This window comes from Protopterus annectens, chromosome 4.part0 (assembly GCF_019279795.1).
Source record: "Protopterus annectens isolate FY-2018-M chromosome 4.part0, PAN1.0, whole genome shotgun sequence".
Taxonomy (NCBI): Eukaryota; Metazoa; Chordata; order Ceratodontiformes; family Protopteridae; genus Protopterus; species Protopterus annectens.
Window position 1 is genome coordinate 1,547,654,006 of NC_056733.1, and position 22,420 is coordinate 1,547,676,425.

The following is a 22,420-nucleotide window of genomic DNA, read 5'->3' on the forward strand; positions in this document are numbered from 1 at the left end:
TGCTGGAAATGATATTCTTATTATTTTTGATAGAAACTAACTCTTCTTTGACACAAGGTATTGAAATGCTGGAATATTTCATCTTATAGAAGTACACTTCCTATATGATATTATGTTAATGTACTGTTGTGATGGTTTCTTATCATATAGGAAATCTGATCTGTAAAATATCATAATTAAATAAAATATCTCTTTTTCAATCTATAGACAGATAGATAGATAAACGTGAGTAAAAGTCTATTCATGCATCTGCTTACTTGTAGATTTTTGACCTTTGTTGCCAGAGCTTCTTCATTCACTCCCAAGTGGTCTTCCACCAACCTTGCCATTTTTCCTTGGGTCAGCTCCTGGAGGCTAATTTGTTTCTTCTCATTTGCAAAATCTTCAAAATGGGCTTGAGATGGAATCATCTTCCTTCTAACCCCTATTTCCTCCACTGACAACATGATTTAAGTATACCAAGGAGATAGGAGAAAGGAATTAAAAAAAAACACTATTCATGTCCATCAATATCAGAATAAAATTGATAAAACTGTTATTAACCCACACAACCCCCTTTTCTGGTGAAGAAATTAGTTGCCTTATATTACCAATTACTTAGAAATGAGAAGAAACTACAATAGAATGTCTAACATGGTCAAGAATAATCACCCCAAAAAGCCTAAAGCTGATCAAAGTAACATGTAATAGGAATATATATACAATTAAGTTGGCAAGGAAAGGATTACTTGCAATTCTTACTGCATTACCTTAATTCTTTTTATCCCCTTTTTCTCTTTCTTTCTTTTTTTATTGTAGATAAAAACTGCTGTTGGTACTCAAAGACACCTTCCGACAATTATGAAGCAGGTAAATTATATCAGGAAACAGAAGGAGTCACCACATATAAATCAATACCTCCGTTTGTAGCAGACAGAAATAAAATTTATTGTAGGATAAAATATAGACAAGCTATGCTTCTTCAGATCAGATTACAAATATAAGTAAAAGCTTTTTCTTTTTATACATAAATGAAATACTTTTGGTGGGCTTTTCAATTGCTTCAATTAATCAATGATAAATCAATTAGAGAAATTAAAGAAATTACCAAAGTTTCCAACATTTAAAGTGCTCATGACATTTTTAATACATAAAAAGTATTTATCTAATATAATATCAAACATTTGCAAAAGACCTGTATGGCTGCTAGTACAGAGACCGTATGACATTTTCAAACAAAGGTTGTAAGCGGTACAGTGTATCTTTCCCGTCTCAAAGTAAAACAATTACAGTTTTCCTTATATACGGGAGATGACAGCCAGCAAGATTTCATTCAGTAAAACATAGCAATATGTAAGGTATCTAATTTATAGAGTGCATATATATAAAATTGTTTAAACATAGTGGCAGCGATCATGAACTCCTATCATGGCTCATCATTCCTGTCAAGTCTCAGGGTATCCTGCTCGTGTAAAACGAGTATGCGCCAAATATATAGAGTAAAAACCTTTTATTGTATGACATTTCCAAACAGAAGTTGTAGGCGGTGCAGTGTATCTTTCCCGTCTCAAAGTAAAACAATTACAGTTTTCCTTATATACGGGAGATGACAGTCAGCAAGATTTCATTCAGTAAAACATAGCAATATGCAAGGTATCTAATTTATAGAGTGCATATATCATAATCAAGCACTATATAAAATTGTTTAAACATAGTAGCAGCGATCATGAAACCTCCTATCATGGCTCATCATTCCTGTCAAATCTCAGAGTATCCTGCTCGTGTAAAACGAGTATGCGCCAAATATATAGAATAAAAACCTTTTATTATATGCGTTCTATAACCAAATACATTAACTTTCTCATAAGCATAAAATTCTATATTGCAAAGTTCTGTTATGAATCAACAAGGAGACTTATTATGGAACTTGATGCTGAAGCATATCCAAAATGTATATATTTAAAATAAAGAATGTATATATTTAAAGTAAAAAATGAATCCATTTTAATGAAGCCTTGTATATAAACTAAAGCTAAAAACTAGGGAGTGAGCTTTAAGAAATAACCTCTATCATAAAGACCTCACGTCAAACTTGTAGAGGTGACACGTTTAATATGTATCATGATACAGCAAAGTTAATAATAACTTATGTAAATGCCCAAAATATTAAGAGTCAAGAAATGAAATAAGATATATTAGGCCCAACCAGTAAATTATAATGTGTCAAGGCTTAATTAATAATGTAAATCCTGATGATAAAGTAGTCATATGATATATAATGTAACTAAGACATCTAAATTCAACAATGAACGTTAATAAAAATTAATAAAGATTAATAAAAATTAATAAAAATTCAATTCAATAAAGACTCAATAAGAATTAGATTGGAGTATGGAATTAACTGAGGCAGCCTCAAGATGGGACTTGCTATTATAAAGGTCTATTATTTAATATGGGTTTTATAGACACAAATTGGTTTATCCCAGGGTGGACATGTGCTTTCAATAAAAGTATCCATTTTAATTCCATGCAAGCCAAATGGTTAGTATTGTCTCCTCCCCTGGCATTATCTCTCAACACTTGTAGTACTTTAAAAGTAAAGAGATGTGAATTAAACTCATTAATATGTTTTGCAAGTGCACTTTGCTCATTCTTCTTCCTGATGTCGTAGAGATGATTGTACACTCTGTCTCTGAGTCTCCTCTTAGTGAGACCTACATAGAATGCTGGACAGCATTCACATGTGGCGAGATATACAAGATTGGTACTGTCACAACTGTAAAGATTATTTGGTTTGAAAACATATAAACCTTTAGGATGTTCAAAGGTTTGTTTCCTTGAAATATGTGGACAAACAATAAATAAACAATTTTATATAGTGCTTGATTATGATATATGCACTCTATAAATTAGATACCTTGCATATCGCTATGTTTTACTGAATGAAATCTTGCTGGCTGTCATCTCCCGTATATAAGGAAAACTGTAATTGTTTTACTTTGAGACGGGAAAGATACACTGCACCGCCTACAACTTCTGTTTGGAAATGTCATACAATAAAAGGTTTTTACTCTATATATTTGCTTTTACACGAGCAGGATACCCTGAGACTTGACAGGAATGATGAGCCATGATAGGAGTTCATGATCGCTGCCACTATGTTTAAACAATTTTATATATATGCACTCTATAAATTAGATACCTTACATATTGCTATGTTTTACTGAATGAAATCTTGCTGGCTGTCATCTCCCGTATATAAGGAAAACTGTAATTGTTTTACTTTGAGATGGGAAAGATACACTGTACCGCTTACAACCTTTGTTTGAAAATGTCATACGGTCTCTGTACTAGCAGCCATACAGGTCTTTTGCAAATGTTTGATATTATGTTATATAAATACTTTTTATGTATTAAGAATGTCATGAGCACTTTAAATGTTGGAAACTTTGGTAATTTCTTTAATTTCTCTAATTGATTTATCATTGATTAATTGAAGCAATTGAAAAGCCCGCCAAAAGTATTTCATTTATGTATAAAAAGAAAAAGCTTTTACTTATATTTGTAATCTGATCTGAAGAAGCATAGCTTGTCTATGCGAAAGCGCTTATTTTATCCTACAATAAATTTTATTTCTGTCTGCTACAAACGGAGGTATTGATTTATACGTGGTGACTCCTTCTGTTTCCTGATATAATTTACTTTCTTTTTTTATTCTAATATAAATTTATACAGGAATGACTGAGGCTGAATGTGCCCACAAAGACTGGTGTGTAGGGGTTGGTTAACAATTCAGACTGTTGGAGGAGTGAGACTGTGTGTGCAGGCAATTTTTATGTAATTTAGCAAATTTGTGTGGTACAATATGGTTGGATGTAACTTTATCATGCCTTAGCAAGTAGATCGCTGACCCCTATTGCTTAATGGAACAACAGTGCCTTCTGGGTGCTGAGCTCATCAAATTATAATTATGAGTTCAAACGTTATTTTTACAGGAATCAAGAATGTAGTTTTGCCAACGTTAAACATGATTTTCAAGCACTGTAAAACTCTTCATATAGACTGGAGAAATATCCTTTTAATTGAACTGCATAGATGTATTAATAGTTTTAACAGGCAGGGTGTAGAGATGGAGCTTAATGGTTTATGGTCTACATTTACATATTACCGGACTCAAGCAACTGTTTTTTTTGATTGTTTCAAAACATTACTGTTCATGGCTTGTTTACACATTTGCATAACGGTCTATATCAAATAAACTTTATCTTGGTAAAAATGTGGAAGTGTGATAGCCATTTTTCTGCCTTGAAAGTGTTTGTATTACTGTATCTGTTTTAATTTACACACAAAAAAAAAATCTTATCCCTCTACTTGTTTCCCACCTTTCTATAACTAGTAGAGTCTGAATTTCAGATTTTGCTGAATTCTGGGCTTTGTAGTTTCTGTGTTGCCCAGAACTTATTAAGATAGAAGGAAGCTTCTCTGCTCATCAGTGGGCTTGGTAGTTTTGAACAGCCTATATGTCGCTGGAGGAGTGGTTTCAGCTCAGAATTTGTAGTTTTATTGGCCATTTTGGGCTCTTTCTATCCCTTTCATCTTTGGTTTGCACATAGCGCAGTGACATTTAACCAGGGTTAAACTATTACCAGCGCCAGGAAGTCTGCTCTTCAAATTTTCCCTTAGAACTAGCCAGTTGTTCAATTTTAAGCATTCAAACCTGTTCCTTGAAGCTCAGCACTTGCTTAGCAACTGTTGTAAGCACTAGATACTCTATAAATTGCTACAGCGCTCAACTCTCCTTACTAAGTAAAGAGAAAAACAGTTTTTAGTACTTAAATAAGCATCTATCCAGGCATGTCCAAGGGTCAGCTCTTGGTGTTTTCTCCTGTCCACCTGGTGAATCTAGGCATCCTGGGGCAATGTAGCAATTGCCTCATGTACACAGACAACCCTGTCCTCCTACCACCTAACACTACAACCTGTGAGAGATGCACTTATGTAGCCAAACTGGAATCCACGCTTTCTCCAGCCAGGACTGGACTAGTCAATCAAGAGGAGAAGGTAAACACTTGCACCACACCACACACAACACATAGTCCTTCAAAACCTACACCGACACATAATAACACAAAAAACACACCTACATTTGGGGAAGTTCTTAATATAAATCTGTCCAAACAACAGAGACTTCCGAAGCTGAAATGTAAACAACCAACACTAACCTACCCAACCCAAGTGACACATAACTCACAAAACCAGTGTGCCACTCAACCTCAGCCCCTAAGGCAAAGCAATGTACCAAGCACACTAGTCATAGGTGATTCTATAGTCAGGCACACTGATGTCCCACTCACAAGGCTAAACAAGGAGAAGATTGTTTTATACATTTGTTTTGTACATTTTATATAGCCCACCTAATCATGAAGGGATTCGCATCTAGATCAGGGGAGGTCATCATGCCTCTTTACTCATCCCTCATCAGGCCCATAATTGAGTACAATGCCCTTTTTGGGATGTACCTTACCAGACACCTGCAGCAACTGGAAAGACCCCAAAAGTACCTCACCAAGAGGATCAAAGGGCTCAAACAGATGCCATATGCTGCCCGGTTAAAGAAACTCCAGCTCTACTCAGTGGCATACCACCTGTTCAGGGGCAATCTGTGCCTGATGTATAAAGCCATGTCCAACCCGGAATTAATGGACATGCTGCACCTCAGAAAATCCAAATCCCATCGAGCTATGCACTTGAGAGACTTGAACCTCAGCACTGAAATAAATAGGACATGCTGGAGGGACAGATTCATAACCCAGAGTCTCCCTTCACTCTGGAATAAAATCCCAGTCCAGGTTAGGCAGAGTCCCTCATTGACTCTCTTCAAGAGGAATCTTGATGAGTGAATGGGAGATCATAGGTTTAACCCGCGTATCACTTCTGTGTCACTGTTAGACAGAGGCACAGTATACTAACCTCGAAAAAGGGCATAGCAAAATGAATTTAAAATGGGTGGCAAAAGCCAAACACATTCTGGCTAGGCTTTTAAATGCCCTAGGGCAGATAGCCTAGTATGAACCTATGAACCTATGAACCTACAGTTAGCTGCCTGCCGAGTGCCAGGATCTGCCACATAACCCATGCATTCAGGTCACGCCACAACAAGTACAAATATGACTCTGTCATTGTTTATGTTGGAGTGAACGACCTGAGACATACCTCCCTGGACTACATGAATGAGACATGGAGGAGCTCTCAGATCTTGTAGCTCAGGCAGGTATGACCCTAGCTCTGAGCAGCATCCTGCCATCACCCAGAATGATACCTCAGTACAAAGATAAAATGATTGACTTCAACAATTGGCTAAACTTCTGGTGTCATTCTAAGGGGATCCTATATCTGTCAGCTTGGGATGACATGATTAACAGGCTACGGTGCTTTGCCAAAGATGGCCTGCACCTGTCAACCCTAGGTTTCCAGATAGTAGCTAAGGTGCTTGCCACCCCATATAGTGCCTTTTTTAGGCAAGTTTCAAACGACAAAATTACCACCGTAACAGGCACACACAAGCAAAATCTGAGGGTAATGCTGCTCAATGCCAGAAGTCTAAAAACCTCAAAATGAACTCACTCGAGGTACTCCTTAAAATGGAGAACATTGACATCTGTGCAGTGACATGGACCTGGTTCAAGGCTCCAGAGAGCACCCCTGCAATACCAGGCTACAATTCATACGACACCTTTCGGCCATCTAACCTGGACCGAAACAGCAGAGGCAGAGGTGTGTCCATATTCACCAAGGATACCCACAACTCCAGGCTAGTTGTCCAACATAATGCATCTGAAATTCTCCAGGTGCATCTAACACTGGGCAAGACTGCAATCCAAATTGTAGCTTGCTACAGATCCCCCCACCATGCCCCAAGACTCCCACTCCACTTTTCTTAACATACTGGAAATTATTAAGGTACAACCCAACACCCTCATACTGGGAGACTTCAACTACCCTGCCATCAACTGGGAAAGCTACTCATGTACCAACACATTTGCTCAATCTTTTTTGGAATTTATAAATTACAACACCTTGGATCAACTTATCCAGACCCCCCCCCCACCAGGGGCAGCAATATCCTAGACCTGGTCATTACCAATATGGGTGACTGGTGCTCCTTACCAGAGGTCAGCCCCTTGTTGGTCAGATCTGAGCATAAGCTAATCACCCTAGATAGCCACATCCCACCCCCACAGCCTATTAATGAAACCACTATAAAAAACTTCTCCAAAGCCATCCTCATGCTTCTTAAGACAGAAGTGGCTAACTTCACCACACCTGTGCAGATAGAAAGTAGAAGTAGTATGACTGCTGAATCCTACATCAATGCACTGCATGAACACATACATGAGTGCATGGATCATGCCATCCCAAATAGAACCACCGAGATGCTATCCTCCAAAAAAAAAAGAAACCAGTCTAGTGGTCCCTGCCATTAACCAACTCTACAACAAACTGTTGCAAAAAAGAGTAAAATCCCAAGATTGGAAAAACTCCCTTGTCAACCTCAGTAAGAAGCTGTGATCCCTCATAAAATCCTCCAAAGCTAGTTATGAGAACAAAATCACCACAGATTCTAAAGACAACCACAAGGCATTCTATAGTTATGTCAAGAATCTCAATGGCAACACTCAGATCTGCTATGATGTACAGCACAATGGCACTAAACATACATAACCAGCTGTTATTGCCAGCATCCTGGCAGATAGGTTCAGTGCATATTTCACCCCCCTCTCATCCCCTAAATGGCCCATCTCTATACCAGATGAATGCCAAGTCCCTGTAATCAAGGCCACAAAGGTGTAAAAATCATTCGCCAAAGCCAAGAATACAGCATCCATGGGACCTGACAACATCCCAGGCTGTGTTCTGCACGGACTACAAAATGAGCTGGCACCTCACCTAAATGCCATGTTCATTCATAGCCTCAGTACAGGCTTTGTGCCTACTGGATGGTGCACATCTACGGTGATCCCAGTCCACAAGGGGGGAATCCACCACGTACCCTGTGAACTACCGACCCATCAGTCTGATGAGTCTGATCTGCAAGCCCATGGAATGTATCATCATGGAAATTATAAACAAAGACATAGGTAACCTGCAAATTCTGGTCCCCACGCAGTTTGGGTTTGTGAAAGGTAGATCATGTCTCCTAAACATGCTTGACTTCTTTGTGTACGAGAGTAAGGTGGTTCACACAGCCTAACTAGACCTTTACAAGGCCTTAGACACCATCCCTCACTCTGGTATCATTGATAAACTCATGAAACTGGGCATAAACCCCTATATCACACAATGGGTTGCCAACTGGCTCACTGACAGAAACTACACAGTGAAAGTACCCAATTCCAAATCTGACTCCAGACCAGTGACATATGGAGTACCACAGGGTTCAGTCCTGGGTCCCCTCCTGTTCGGCATCTACTTCTCTGAAGTCCAGGCCAACACAGAGGGCTTATGCTTAAAAAGTTTGCAGATGACTCCAAACTGGGAGCCATTACTGAATCCCCTAATGATGTGGACAGTCTACAAAAAGGCCTCGCTGAGACAGATGCCCGGTGTCAAAAACATGGCCTCAAGCTCAACACTAAAAAATGCATACTCTTCCTATTTAGGAAAAACCCTGGGCCAATGAACTACCACATAAGCAGTAGTCCACTCAACACCGAAAGTGTGATACGAGACCTAGGGACACAGGTGGACAGTAGTCTCTTTTTTGATAACCACATTGCCACAGTAGTCAGGAAATCCTTCTATGTGGCACACCTCATCACAAAAGGTTTCTCATCTAGAAAAAAAGAGGTCATTATCCCTCTCTACTCAGACCTCATTAGACCTGTTATAGAGTACAACACCCTGTTTGGGATGTACCTGACAAGACATTTGCAGCATCTGGAAAGGTCACAGAAATACCTCACAAAGAGGATCACTGGCCTCAACCAGATGCCCTATGCATACCATCTTAAGAAACTCCAGCTCTACTCCGTTGCATAGCACCTACTCAGAGAATATCTCTGCCTAACATACAAAGTCATGTCAAACCCAGAGCTGTTGGACATGCTACGCTTAAAAATATCCCAGTCTCTTTGAGCCACACACTCCAGGGACCTAAACCTTGTCACCACAATAAACAGAACTTGCTGAAGGGATAAGTTTCTGTCCCAGTGACTTCCCATACTCTGGAACAGGCTGCCCATTCATGTCAAGCAGAGCACCTCATTGTCCCTTTTTACGAAAAATCTGGACAGTTGGATGGGAAATGGGAAACTTACCCCAGGGATCACTTCTGTGGCTCTGCTCAACAGGGGCACAGGAAAATACATTTTTGGGGTGGCTAAGCCAGGGAATCTTTATGGCTAGGCTTATATAGGCCCCAGGGCTGATAGCCTAGTACCTACCTATGAGCCTAAAATAAAACTGAATGTGAAATAAATGTACGATGACTACTTATATGTATACCACTGAACTACCATCATATGTGGAGATGTTCCCAGTTGCCTACACCTCCAACATCTGAACATTCATACCATACAAGTGTACCTCATATGAAAAACATCTTTTTTGTGTATTAAAATGCAGGTTTCCTACAATCACACATTGAAAGATTCTGTTACATTCAGAGTTAAGAATTTTCTTTTTTTTTGCTTTTTGTTATAGATATTTCCCAGGATTCAATACAATCTGTGTAGGGTCCATATAGACCCTACAAGGAATATACCCATGTACACAGCCACGGTTGCCCTTTGGTAGCATGCCATGCATATTAATCATGGCGTGCTACCAAGGAAGAGCATAGTATCAGCAATATTGAATCCATGTAGACAGAAGTGTTGAAGCTGGTCAGATGTTATGTACATGGTGAAGCTCCCTGTAATGTTCCCTGCTGCAGTTGAAATGTGCTGTGACTTAATAGTTTGTGTTTTTTCAATGTCTAATTTTGTTGAATTATATATATTTTTTAGTTAATGTCCATTTGCGTGGCACAGCGCAGAGCGCAGCAATGCCAAGCACCGCTTACACATACACAGCTGACACCTGCCAGACATGTATAAATACAAACTGCATGCAATTAATTATTTATTTCAGCTTTGTTTTAGCCCATTTGCATGGCGTGCTGCAGTAGCTTAGTAGCATATGTAAAGGTATTCTAGTTTCTATACTATCCAAGTAGCTAAATGGGTAGAGTGATGGCCTAAAGCTTTGTAGGTCTTGAGTTTGAGTCCCTAGCAGACATACCATTTATTTAATGTAATCTAAATTTTTGTTTAATTTAAAACATAACTTTTACATTTGGAAGAGCTGCACACTGCTAAGCAATGCTTAAATGGTGATTAATGGACACTTTTTGTTTGCGCCTTGCTTATCTTCGCTAAAACCTCAGTTGTGTGAGTTTTTACAATGCTCAGCTCCACTTATCTGGTTTGCACAATGCTAAGCACTGTGTCTCCTTTTTTGAATGTTGCTGAATGATGTATAAGGGTGGGAGAACAGCCTATATTAAGGGTAATAGGCGGGAATTCTGCAGCATTTGTTGGAGTCTATCTGACTGACAGTATGCCAGGCAGTGTTTGAGAAGGTATGCACTTTTGGGTGCAGAGATTGGGTATGCGGGAGTCCATGGTTTTTGCTGGGCTCCTCATACACAATTATGGATTTAGGCTGCTGCAGGGTGGTTACCATGGCTCACAGTGTAAGGCTGAGACCTGGAATTGGTTGGCCAGGGACCTTAACAGTGCTACTGGTATCTCCCACACTGGTGAGCAGTGTCATCACCACTATGATGCCCTGAAGTATAGAAAGAGGGGATCTTTGGACACCTGGGTCCAAGAGGCAAGGGATGGGGATGCCCCAGACATATGCAAGTATTTCTTTCAGTATTTTACTAAAATACAAGCTGGAAATTTGCAAAACTGATATGCATAATGGAATGCTTCTCTCCCTACTGCTGCAGCTGAGAGGGCTCACAATGTCCATTCCCATGTGGGGCATCTGACCAGGTTGCACTGTGAGTGTTGCAAGTATGCATATATTATGCTAACTGTAGTGCAATAAACAATAAAGAATAGAAAAGTATACTGTAATAAAAAATAAATAATGCAAACTGTAGTGCCATAAATGGGCAATTAGAAGTGTAGTGCAATAACCGAACAATAACAACTGTATTGCAATAAACACTAAACAATGCCAGTAACAATAAGCAAATAGGTGTACAGCAGGATTATGGTGTCATAACATAATTGTACTAGAGCCCTATGCATTGTATGTGTATGGTAAGGTTTCTACAGTCAAGTGTAAAACTGTAATAGCTGTAGAATGCAAAAGTAATGACCTGGATAATGTATTGCTCAACTCATAGTATGGTTCAAGGTTGTCTCCAGGCCAATTTCAGTCACATGATGCTCTCTTTTCTTCCCACTCCATCAACAAAAGGTATATGTGTGAAGCAGCCCAGTGTATGGGCAGATATTGTGTGTAGACTTCACAGATAATAAACAGCAGTACCAATAAAGTGTTAAGCAGCATTGTGCTTTCCTAAGTAAATGAGTCTTAATATATGCATTAGGGCTGTATTTGTTGCATGTCTGTCCTAATGTCTCTGCAGTTAAGTGTAAAACTGTAATAGCTGTAGAATGCAAAAGTAATGGCCTGAATAATGTATTGCTCAACTCATACTATTGTTCAAGGGAGTCTTCCAAATGTATTCCTAGGCTATTATTCAGTTTGACATTTTAGGATGCCCTCTGTGTTAGTAAATTATGTCTATACAATTGTTTTAAGATAAGAAGCATTAGATATTGTGTCTCTATTTTTTTGGGATTGTAGGTCTGCGAGTTCATATGCATTTTTTTTGCTTTGCGGATGTAGTTGCATCATGCAGATATATATTTGGCCTATCTCATTGTATAGGTTTCAAGCTCTTTAATTCGTCTATTTTTATATGTCTGATAACACTGCTGTGAAGAGTGCAGGTATTTTATTTTATTTTATTTATATCCTGCACATGCATTTGCATGGTTCTTGTCAGATTTCCAATTTTACTAGTTTTTATTTGTCTTTTTTATTGTTTTCAATTAAATATAGTTGCATTAGTATATTTTTAATAATTGTAGATGTAACCTTGTGAAAGGTATTTTTTTTATGTTTTTATTGTGTCTTATCTTTTTAAGTATTAATTGGCTGATTATTTTAACATCATGTGATGGGTATAAAAGTGTATGTTCTTAATGGGTAACAGTTTGATGGTCTGATGAAGCAATTTGTGAAAGCGCTTACCTCTGTGCACTAATAAAAGACGTTTTTTACATCTGGAACTGGATTACTAATACGTTACATGGGTGCCTCTTCCGCTATTTTTGGCTTGGATTTATTATTTTATTTGTTCTAAAGTGTGGAGAGGCATTCATTCCACTGGGTGTGATTTGTGTTTTACTATATACTTACTGTTATGTTACTTAATGTTGTATTACACATAATACATTTTAATATGTATTTGGATTAATAAATATTATGTTCCATTCTGCTAATACTAACATTGGTTTGGTTGTTACTAACCTTAACTTATTGTTACCACTATTTTACTTCAGTGCATCAAAGTTATCTGGTTCCTAGTTATCCGCCTACCATGCCTCCTCCAGCCATAGCACTGGGTCCCAGCACATCTGCAACCCAGCCTGGTGGTGGCACCTCTGCTGCCCCTACACTACTTGTGGTGCTGGGTAGTATCTCCCCATGGGACAAGGCTGCCCACCCCAGGAATGGTGGTTGAGGTGGAGTTGCCACCCATGATGAACTGCCAAGTTTGGTTTGCAGGATCATCTGCCATGGGTTTAGACAACACCTGCATCAGATGGAGAACATGTTGGCCTCCCTAGGGCCCAGCCCCCACTACTGGCACCCTCAGGGCAGTGACTGAGCAGTGCCAACAGTCCCATGGGTGGGGATATGAGTCACGCTACTACCTTGTGGAGGCACATTGGACTGAGATTCCACAACACCCTCTCCATCTAAGGTATTTACCCCCTCTCTTGTCACAAACCACCCCTGTCTGCTGTCTTGTCTCTCTTCAAAATCTTCCTTACCTATCTAACTTACTTCCCCCACAAATACCCTATGTCCCTTCCTCAACATTCCACTCTCACCTTAAAAAAAAGAGCACCTGCCCCCCCCAAAAAAAATATATTGTCTCATATATAGCTCTCCATTCTGCACGTGTCCACTGGACACACATAATTTGGTCCAATTGGCTTACCAATGTAATTATGTTGTCCTCACCCCTCTCTCTGGGGGTTAGAGTCCAAAGTCATCTACAAATTCTGTCAAAGTGCACATTTGTTGCTATATAAGAAATGCATAGCTATTGTTCTTTCCTGCACCCTTCCTGCACATACCTACCTGCCTTTCACTCTGTTTTTCCCTCTGCTTGCACCCTATTTCACCACTTTCCAAACTCCCCATTTTTCTTTTCTTTATATATTTTTAATGCATTGCACCGCTTCGCTAAGCTCACCTAAATGGAGCAATATTGATATATGTGTTTTAAATAATAAACATATACAAAATAAATACACGCCCCCTATTTCGGGCACAAGACCATTGTACCTGTAGACCAGTGCATTAACCTCCCATGCCACACAGCTGTTAATTAAAATAGGTGGCTTAAGCAAAGCATAGTAATTTCAAGTTACATTCATTAAGCGTGTTTAATCAGATCTGCGCATCGTGCCAATAACATGATTGTTAGTTTCAGTGCTGTTTCGTACTGCTGACCTGACCCTGTCAGTACTGGTTCCAACCAGCTAGGCCACTGTGATATCCATCTCCACACTCTCTCCAACCCCTCCCCCAGTTTCTTTCACTTTCTTTTCTTTCTAACCCCTCCCCCAGACTCTTTAACTTTGCCTTCCTTCCTGTGGTGCCATCTTTACCTCTCTGAACCACTCTAATCCTTTCCCTATACCACTGCTAGAACATTCCTTAGCCCCCTTGCATGCTTTCTTCCGAAGTTACTTTCCACTCCACTGATTTTTTTGGTTTGTTTTTGACCTTTGAGTCTTTCTTCCCTTGGCTCTACCAGCTCCATCTGCCCTGGGGGCTCACTCTGCTCCCCTACCCTACCCCCAAATTCTGCCCACTCCCAAAACCCCTACACTTATTACTTATCTAGCCACTCCCACCACTTCCACAGTCAAATCTAATCTACTCATCATACCCCCCCAAATCCCCTCCCACAGTTCACCCATTAAAGTAAGCCTACCCTTCAGAGTTTACTGCCAAAACAACTTATCCTGATAAACAACCAAACAATTAAACTAAATCATAATCTCTTACTCAAATAAACTAACTTCCCAACTTAACTCACCCCTTACTTCTACTCTAATAACCAACATCATGACCCTCAAAGCTCTGTCCCTACTTTTTCAAATAATACTTCTAATTACCTTAACTTACCTAAATTATATCACTCAACCTACTAACGCAAATCACTCCCCCATTTCACACCACTACCCCATCCTCTACAAAGTATACATTTACTGTTACCCTTATATCTCCCAGTCTCTACCCCCTCAACACTAGCATGTTCTTCCCCTAGAAACTCCTATCTAACTCTAAAAACACTGTTGCCAACTACACCAATCTAATGTCCACAAAACTCTCTACCTGTATACTACACCCCAAACAAAACCTCAACCATCATCCTATCTCTATCCTTCTCTCCGGGGACATCCACCCAAACCCAGGCCACTTTACCCCACTCCCACCCCCCTCAAGCAACAGGTAAACTCCTCCAATTCTCAGCTCTACATGCTCAGAGCATATGTAACAAAATTCCAAACCTTCATGCCTGGCTTCTACATAACCAGCCCAATATTCTCTCCATTTCAGAAAACTGGCTTATGCCCCACATACAAGATTCTGAAATAACTCCTCCCAACTACCATGTGGTAAGAAATGACAGAACACAAAAAAGGGGGGATGTAGCACTCCTTTACTCGGCATCCCTCTTAGTCACCCCCTATACCAAACCCTATCCCAAATTTTGCAAGGCAGAAATAATACCAGCCATACTCTACCTAAACAAGCATAAACTCATATTTGTTCTCTTCCTTTATATTCCCCCTGGAGACAATATCTCATCCCTTGAAGATATTCTCTCCTGGGTCTCTACCAACATTACTCACGAAACCATAATCTTGGGAAACGTGAACATAAACTGGGCCACAATCCAATCTCCCACTAATTCACTCAATATTAACTTGTATAACTTTACACAACTAATCAATTCCACTACCAGGCCTTCCAAGAAATCTATTACTGGAAGTACAATAGACTGAATTCTAGTAGCCCATCCTCACTATATCTCTGATAGTGGTATTCTCCCAGACCTACTAGCTGGCCAATTCCCCACATTTGCCCACCATCTCCCCTATTCCATGCAGCTAACTCACACCTATATTTCCACTCGCTGCCTAAAGAACTTCAATTTTGAAACATTCTCAAATGCACTAAAAAGCACAAACTGGAACCCATTAAAGACTCTTCCCCTAGATAATGATCTCTCCTACTTTAACTCTGCTTTCACAAACCTGCTCAACTCCTTTGCCCCTCTAAAAACAAAACATATAAAGAGTAACCTTGTACCCTGGTTAACCAAAAACACCTTAGCTATCCTGCGACTCCGTGACAAAGCCTGGACATGTTACCATAAAACTAAAACCATTATCACCCTAAACGAATATAAAACCCTATGAAATAAAGTCAAAAAACTTATTATCTCAGACCTCAAAGCCTATTTCTCCACTCTCCAAACCAACCAGAACACCAATCCCAAACTATTTTGGAAAGGAATCTCATCTCTCCTCAACCCAGGGAAAAAAGAAAACCCTTGCCCCAACCCAGATGCCTCTGACATGGACTTAGCCACCCAATTTAACTCTTTCTTCACAGAGTCCATAAGCAAGCTAACATCATCCTTCACCAGCACCTCTACAACCTTGCATCAACATGCACCAATCTTTTCCTCTCCTAGCATCCCTTGCCCCCAAACTCCACCTTTCTCTATCAATTCCATTTTTATATCCACCATAAAAAAAAACTTCTCCTAAAATTAAAACTTGGTTCCAATGCCCCTGATGAAATTCCCTCCTACTTCCTAAAAGTAGCCGCAGAAGCCATTATTCTCCCTATCAGCATACTATGAAACTTATATCCTTGGTGATGTGAATAGTGACTGGAATAAAATAAATTGCCCCTCTCTCTCCCTATCCCTTAACCTCTATAACTTCACTCAAATAATCCTCTCCATCATTCGACCTACAAAATAAACCGTCCCGGATCCACTATAGATTGGATCCTGGTCTCAGATCCAAATAAAATAACCAATTCTGGCACAATTCCTGATACCTTTAGCGACCACCTTCCAGCCTTCATGCATCGCTCAATTAGTTCCTCCCCACACCAGCATCAGTACATTCAAACTCGTAACCTCAGTAGCATCAACCCAACTACTTTCTCAAATACTTTCAAACAAATGAACTGGCAAATTCCAAACGTCCTTCCTCCTGACAAGGCTATAGAATACTCAACTCTGTCTTCCTTGATACTTTAAACTCACTAGCCCCACTAAGAAACGAAAGGATAAAAACTAAAACTGCTCCTTGGCTATCCGAAGAGACAAAACAGATTATGCACCACAGAGACAAACTATGGAAGCTTTACCAAAACAATAAACTGGATAATACATTGCTCCAATATAAACAGCTCCAAAACTGTGCAAAACTACTAATCACCAAAAACAAAAAATCCTACTATATCAAACTTCAGTCCAATAACAATAAAACCCCCCCAAAATTCAGGAACTCAGTAAACTCACTCCTCAATCCAGGCTCCAAGAATAATCCCTGTCATGAACCAAGTAAATCTGATCTTGAACTAGGCTCTGAATTTAACTCATTTTTCATAGACACTATTACTACCCTCACCAAGACATTTCCCAATAATAACCCAACTGCTCTATACTCTCCCCCTTCTAACTCACCTCATTTGTTTGAGCTCAAACCCATCTCCACTAACTTTATAAAAAACTTTTGTCCAAACTTAAACCTTGCTCTAACACTCCCGACAATATTCCCTCTTCCTTCCTAAAATGTGCTGCTGATGGCATTGCACTCCCAATCAGCATCATTATCAACTGATCCATAAAAGAATCATACATCCCTAAACTCTGGTGCTCAGCTTAAATTCTTCCTCTTCATAAAGGAGGCAAAAATACCAGCATCTCAAACTTTCGCCTCATTGCTTTGCTCTCACCAATCTCCAAAATCCTAGAAAAATGCATCCACCTCCAACCAATGCCGTTCCTGACCCAAAACAATCTTCTCACTCCTACCCAGCATGGCTTCCATCCAGGCCATAGCACAATAACCACTCTACTCTCTTTCCTAGCAACTGTCAATCAAGCCCGAGATTCAGGCCACTTAGTTTCTACTGTTTGATACTATCTGTCTAAAGCCTTTGATACTGTTTCCCACAAGCACCTTCTCTGTCATCTCTCAAACCTTAATCTCTCACATAATTCTTTATCCTGGTTCTCCAGCTATCTATCAGACAGATCACAGGCAGTCAAAAGGAAGAACACCATCTCATCCTTCCTACCTACCCCAACTGGTGTACCACAGGGATCCATTCTTGGGCCAATGCTTTTTAACATCTTCATCAATAACTTTCACACTGCTATTCCTGATGCTAAAATCATTCAATATGCAGATGATTCAACCTTAGTCAGCTCTGCCTCAAACCTCTCTGAATTGCTGACTAAAGCCCAAACTGCCTTCTCAACAACTGAAAACTGGATGCGCCAAAACCACCTCTCTCTCTCAATGCAAATAAATAAAAGATTCTACTATTCCCTCCCACAATGACCCTCTCCTATGATTAAAACAACTTCAAAGTCTATAGTCAAACCAACTCACCTATAGAAGTAGTCCCCTCTGCCAAACTACTTGGCATTACTGTAGATGAAACCTCAAGTTTGATATTCATATTCAACAAAATATTAAGCAAACCCACCAAAAGCTAGGTATGCTGTATAGGAGTAATCGCTTTCTCTCCATCTCTACCAGGCAAACTCTGGCCTCGACTTATCTTCTTCCTTCCTTATTATACGGAGCCCCTCTCCTAACCAACCTGTCCTCCTCTATCACCTCTAAACTAGAAAACTGCTACAACAAAATCTCTAAATTTGCCTCTAAATCTAAAAATACCACCCATCACTGCCTAACCCTACAATCCCTGAATTGGCTTGAACTCCCAAACTACCTAGACTATCTCCAACTCACTACTGCACATAGACTCATATTTCACCCAACAAAATGTCCCGCTCTAACTAACATCCTTTCCTCTTATACACCAAACAGAGCTCTCAGATCTGAAAATCAGAACTTAATTACTATCCATAAACATAAACGTCCTGCTGGCCAACTTCTCCTATCTTTCTCACTAGGGAAAACAGGGAATTCCCTTCCCTCCACACTAAGAACCATACCAAACTCAGAAAACTTCAAAACCCAACTATTCAAACACCTGTCCACTAAATGGAAATGTACCTGCCTTCACCCAACCTAATCCAAGAGGGTTCTCGCTCTGGTTCCCAAGCTCTACAACTCTCATAGTTATCTTCCTATGAGTCTATCTAAGCTCTCAACAATTTCTATAGCTTCTCTCTAACTCTCACCTCCTACAGCTACCCTCACACAGCCCGACCTTGTAAATATTGTAAATAGCATTCTACTGTTGATGTGTGTATGTAAAGCGTATTTACATTTTCTTAAAAGGTTTGTATGTTCATAGGTTCATACTAGGCTATCTGCCCTAGGGCATTTATAAGCCTAGCCAGAGTGTGTTTGGCTTTCGCCACCCATCATAAATTAATTTTGCTATGCCCTTTTATGAGGTTAATATACTGTGCCTCTGTCTAACAGTGACACAGAAGTGATACCCGGGGTAAACCTATGATCTCCCATCCACTCATCAAGATTCCTCTTAAAGAGAGTCAATGAGGGACTCTGCCTAACCTGGACTGGGATTTTATTCCAAAGTGAAGGGAGCCTCTGGGTTATGAATCTGTCCCTCCAGCATGTCCTATTTATTTCAGTGCTGAGGTTCAAGTCTCTCGACTGCGTAGCTCGATGGGATTTGGATTTTCTGAGGTGCAGCATGTCCAGTAATTCCGGGTTGGACATGGCTTTATATGTCAGGCACAGATCACCTCTGAGCAGCCAGTATGCCACTGAGTAGAGCTGGAGTTTCTTTAACCGGGCAGCATATGGCATCAGTTTGAGCCCTTTGATCCTCTTGGTGAGGTACTTTTGGGGTCTTTCCAGTTGCTGCAGGTGTCTGGTAAGGTACATCCCAAAAGGGGCATTGTACTCAATTATGGGCCTGATGAGGGATGAGTAAAGAGGCACTATGACCTCCCCTGATCTAGATGTGAATCCCTTCATGATTATTTGGGCTATATAAAAGGTTTTTCTAACCACTTTGGCCACGTGGTTGTCAAATGAGAGATTGCTATCAACTTGGGTCCCCAGGTCCCTAATTACTTCTTCTGTACTTAATGGATTACCACCTATGTGGTAATTTGTGGGCACTTTGTTTTTGCCAAAGGGGATGACTATACACTTTTTGGTGTTTAGCTTGAGGCCATGGCTCTGGCACCAGTTGTCTGTTTCTATGAGGCCCTTTTGGAGGATGCTTATGTCGGCTGGAGAGTCTATTATGGTGCCCAGTTTGCAGTCATCTGCGAACTTGGTCAGCCAGAGTCCTTCCGTGTTGGCCTGTACCTCCGAGAAATATATATATATATATATATATATATATATATATATATATATATATATATATATATATATATATATATATATATATATATATATATATATATATATATATATATATATATATATATATATATATATATATATATATATATATATATATATATATATAAACTGTTTCCACACCTAACCCATATCTGTTTTCCTCAAATAAAACTGTGTGATCCCTACCTTCAAGCTTAATGAATTTGTTAACTATGCATGATATTGAATGCATTTATGAATAACTATTCTACATAAGATCTTTAATATTACCTATCATTTGTATCTAAATTGTATAATGCATCTTGGAGCTTTTCTCCTCGGGCCTCCACTGAAAATGGGTCAGTTCAGCCCATGGACTTCCAAGGTAATTAAATTGCAAATAAATTGCAAATAAAAATGAAAAAAATAAAATAATTAATCGGTCTATCTCAGAAAGCCAGGTCCCCCAGCTCTGGAAGAAAGACTTTATTATTCCTCTACATAAAGGAGGTAATAATAATGACATTCCAAACTTCTGCCCTATTGCTATCTTATCCCCTATTTCTAAGCTTCCTGAAAAATGTATCCACCAACAACTCTTACCCTATCTCATCAACAACCAGCTTCTTACCCCCACACAGCATGGAGTCAGACCTGGTCATAGCACCTCCACTGCTCTCCTCTCCTTCCTTGAAACAGTTAACAAAGCCCATGATTCTGGCCATTTCGTGTCCACCCTTCTCCTCGACCACTCCAAAGCATTTGACACTATTTCCCACAACCTGCATCTTAATAAACTCTCCAAACTAAACCTCTCCCCTTCCTGTACCAAGTGGTTCTTCAGCTACTTCACAACCAGACAACAAGCAATCAAATGGAATAAAGCCACGTCACCCTTCCTGAATACTCCCACAGGTGTCCCCCAACGTTCCATTTTAAGTCCCCTACTATTCAACATATTCATTAACGACTTCTACTAAGCCATTCCAAACTCCAGCCTCATGCAGTATGCCGACAATTCTACCATTATCTGCTCCTCCTCTTCTATCCCACTCTAAATAAGCTTACCCAAACCACCTTCTCCTCTACTGAGCAGTGGATGCTAGACAACCATCTGGCCCTTATTGCAACCAAAACTAAACTTATGTTATTCACCACCTCCAAAACCTCCTCCTTAGATAAACACTCATTTATAATCACTAGGAAAAATAATACTCCCCTAGAAATAGTCTCTGACACTAAACTACTAGTACTCAGAGATGATCAACTAAAAATTGACAAAAATTTACAAGTAAATATCAAAAAACCCACAAAAAACTTGGTATGCTATACTGCCATAATTGTTATATCTCTCCTTCCACTAGGCTCATACTAGCCAATATTTATCTCATCCCATCCCTCCTATATGGTGCATCTATCATCACCAACATGCAATCCTCCCTCAAAACAAAACTCTCCTCTTGCTATAACAAGATATCAAAATTTGCAGCAGGTGACAGAGCCATTTCTCACCACTGTAATTCTCTTTACCAACTAAACTGGCTTAAGCTACCTAACCTCCTCACTTATACCCAACTCATCCAAGCAAACAAACTCATTTACAACCACTCTCTTTGTTCCTCCCTAGCTACTACCTTTGGAATGTATGAAACAGAATGACTTATAAGATCTAATTCCCAAAAACTAATTAAATTGCACACACCCACATGTCCAGCTGGGAATCACCTAATGTCCTTTCTCTTGCATGCCTCTGGAATTCTCTACCATCTCCTATCCACATCACCAGCAGTCTCTTCTCATTTACAACCTTGCTGCACTCTCACCTAACGTCACAATGGAAGTGCTACTGTTCCCATCCTACCTAATCATTCTAATACTTCCTAATCTCCTAGAACTAAATACTCCATCACTGCCTCCTATAATTCTACAGCTCTATCAAACTATTTGACCAAATATTTAACAGTTACCCTATGCTGCTACATTTGTGTAAAAAAAGTGTTTTTTTTTATTGCTGTTTTACAAACTATACTGATGTATTCTATCATTGTTAACCTTTTCTTATTATATTTACTTTGTATTCCTATGAGATAATCTGTAATGTAAATGTACAATGCGTACTATGTATTTGTATTTTTCTTGAGATTTTCACCCCAGGATTCCATTGAAAATGGGCTCCTTGTGGCTCAAATGGACAATCCTGGCAAACAAACTGCAAATAAATAATAATAAATAAATAAATAAATAATGCTACATCATGCAAACTTACCTAAAGATAACTGGAAAAATTAGGAGTGCACCTTGGAGTGTGGTCAAGAGTACACAACCAGAAAGCCAAACATAAATAATGAATGTAAATGAGGTCTGTAATAGCAGGTAAATGTCCCCTGTTATCAACAACATTTACAAATACACCTGCTAAGGCATTACTGGCAAAATACATGTACAACTGGGACCCTGGTCTAGAAATACATCCATATAAAGCCATGGACATCAACTGGGACCCTAGTCTAGAAATACATCCATATAAAGCCATGGACATA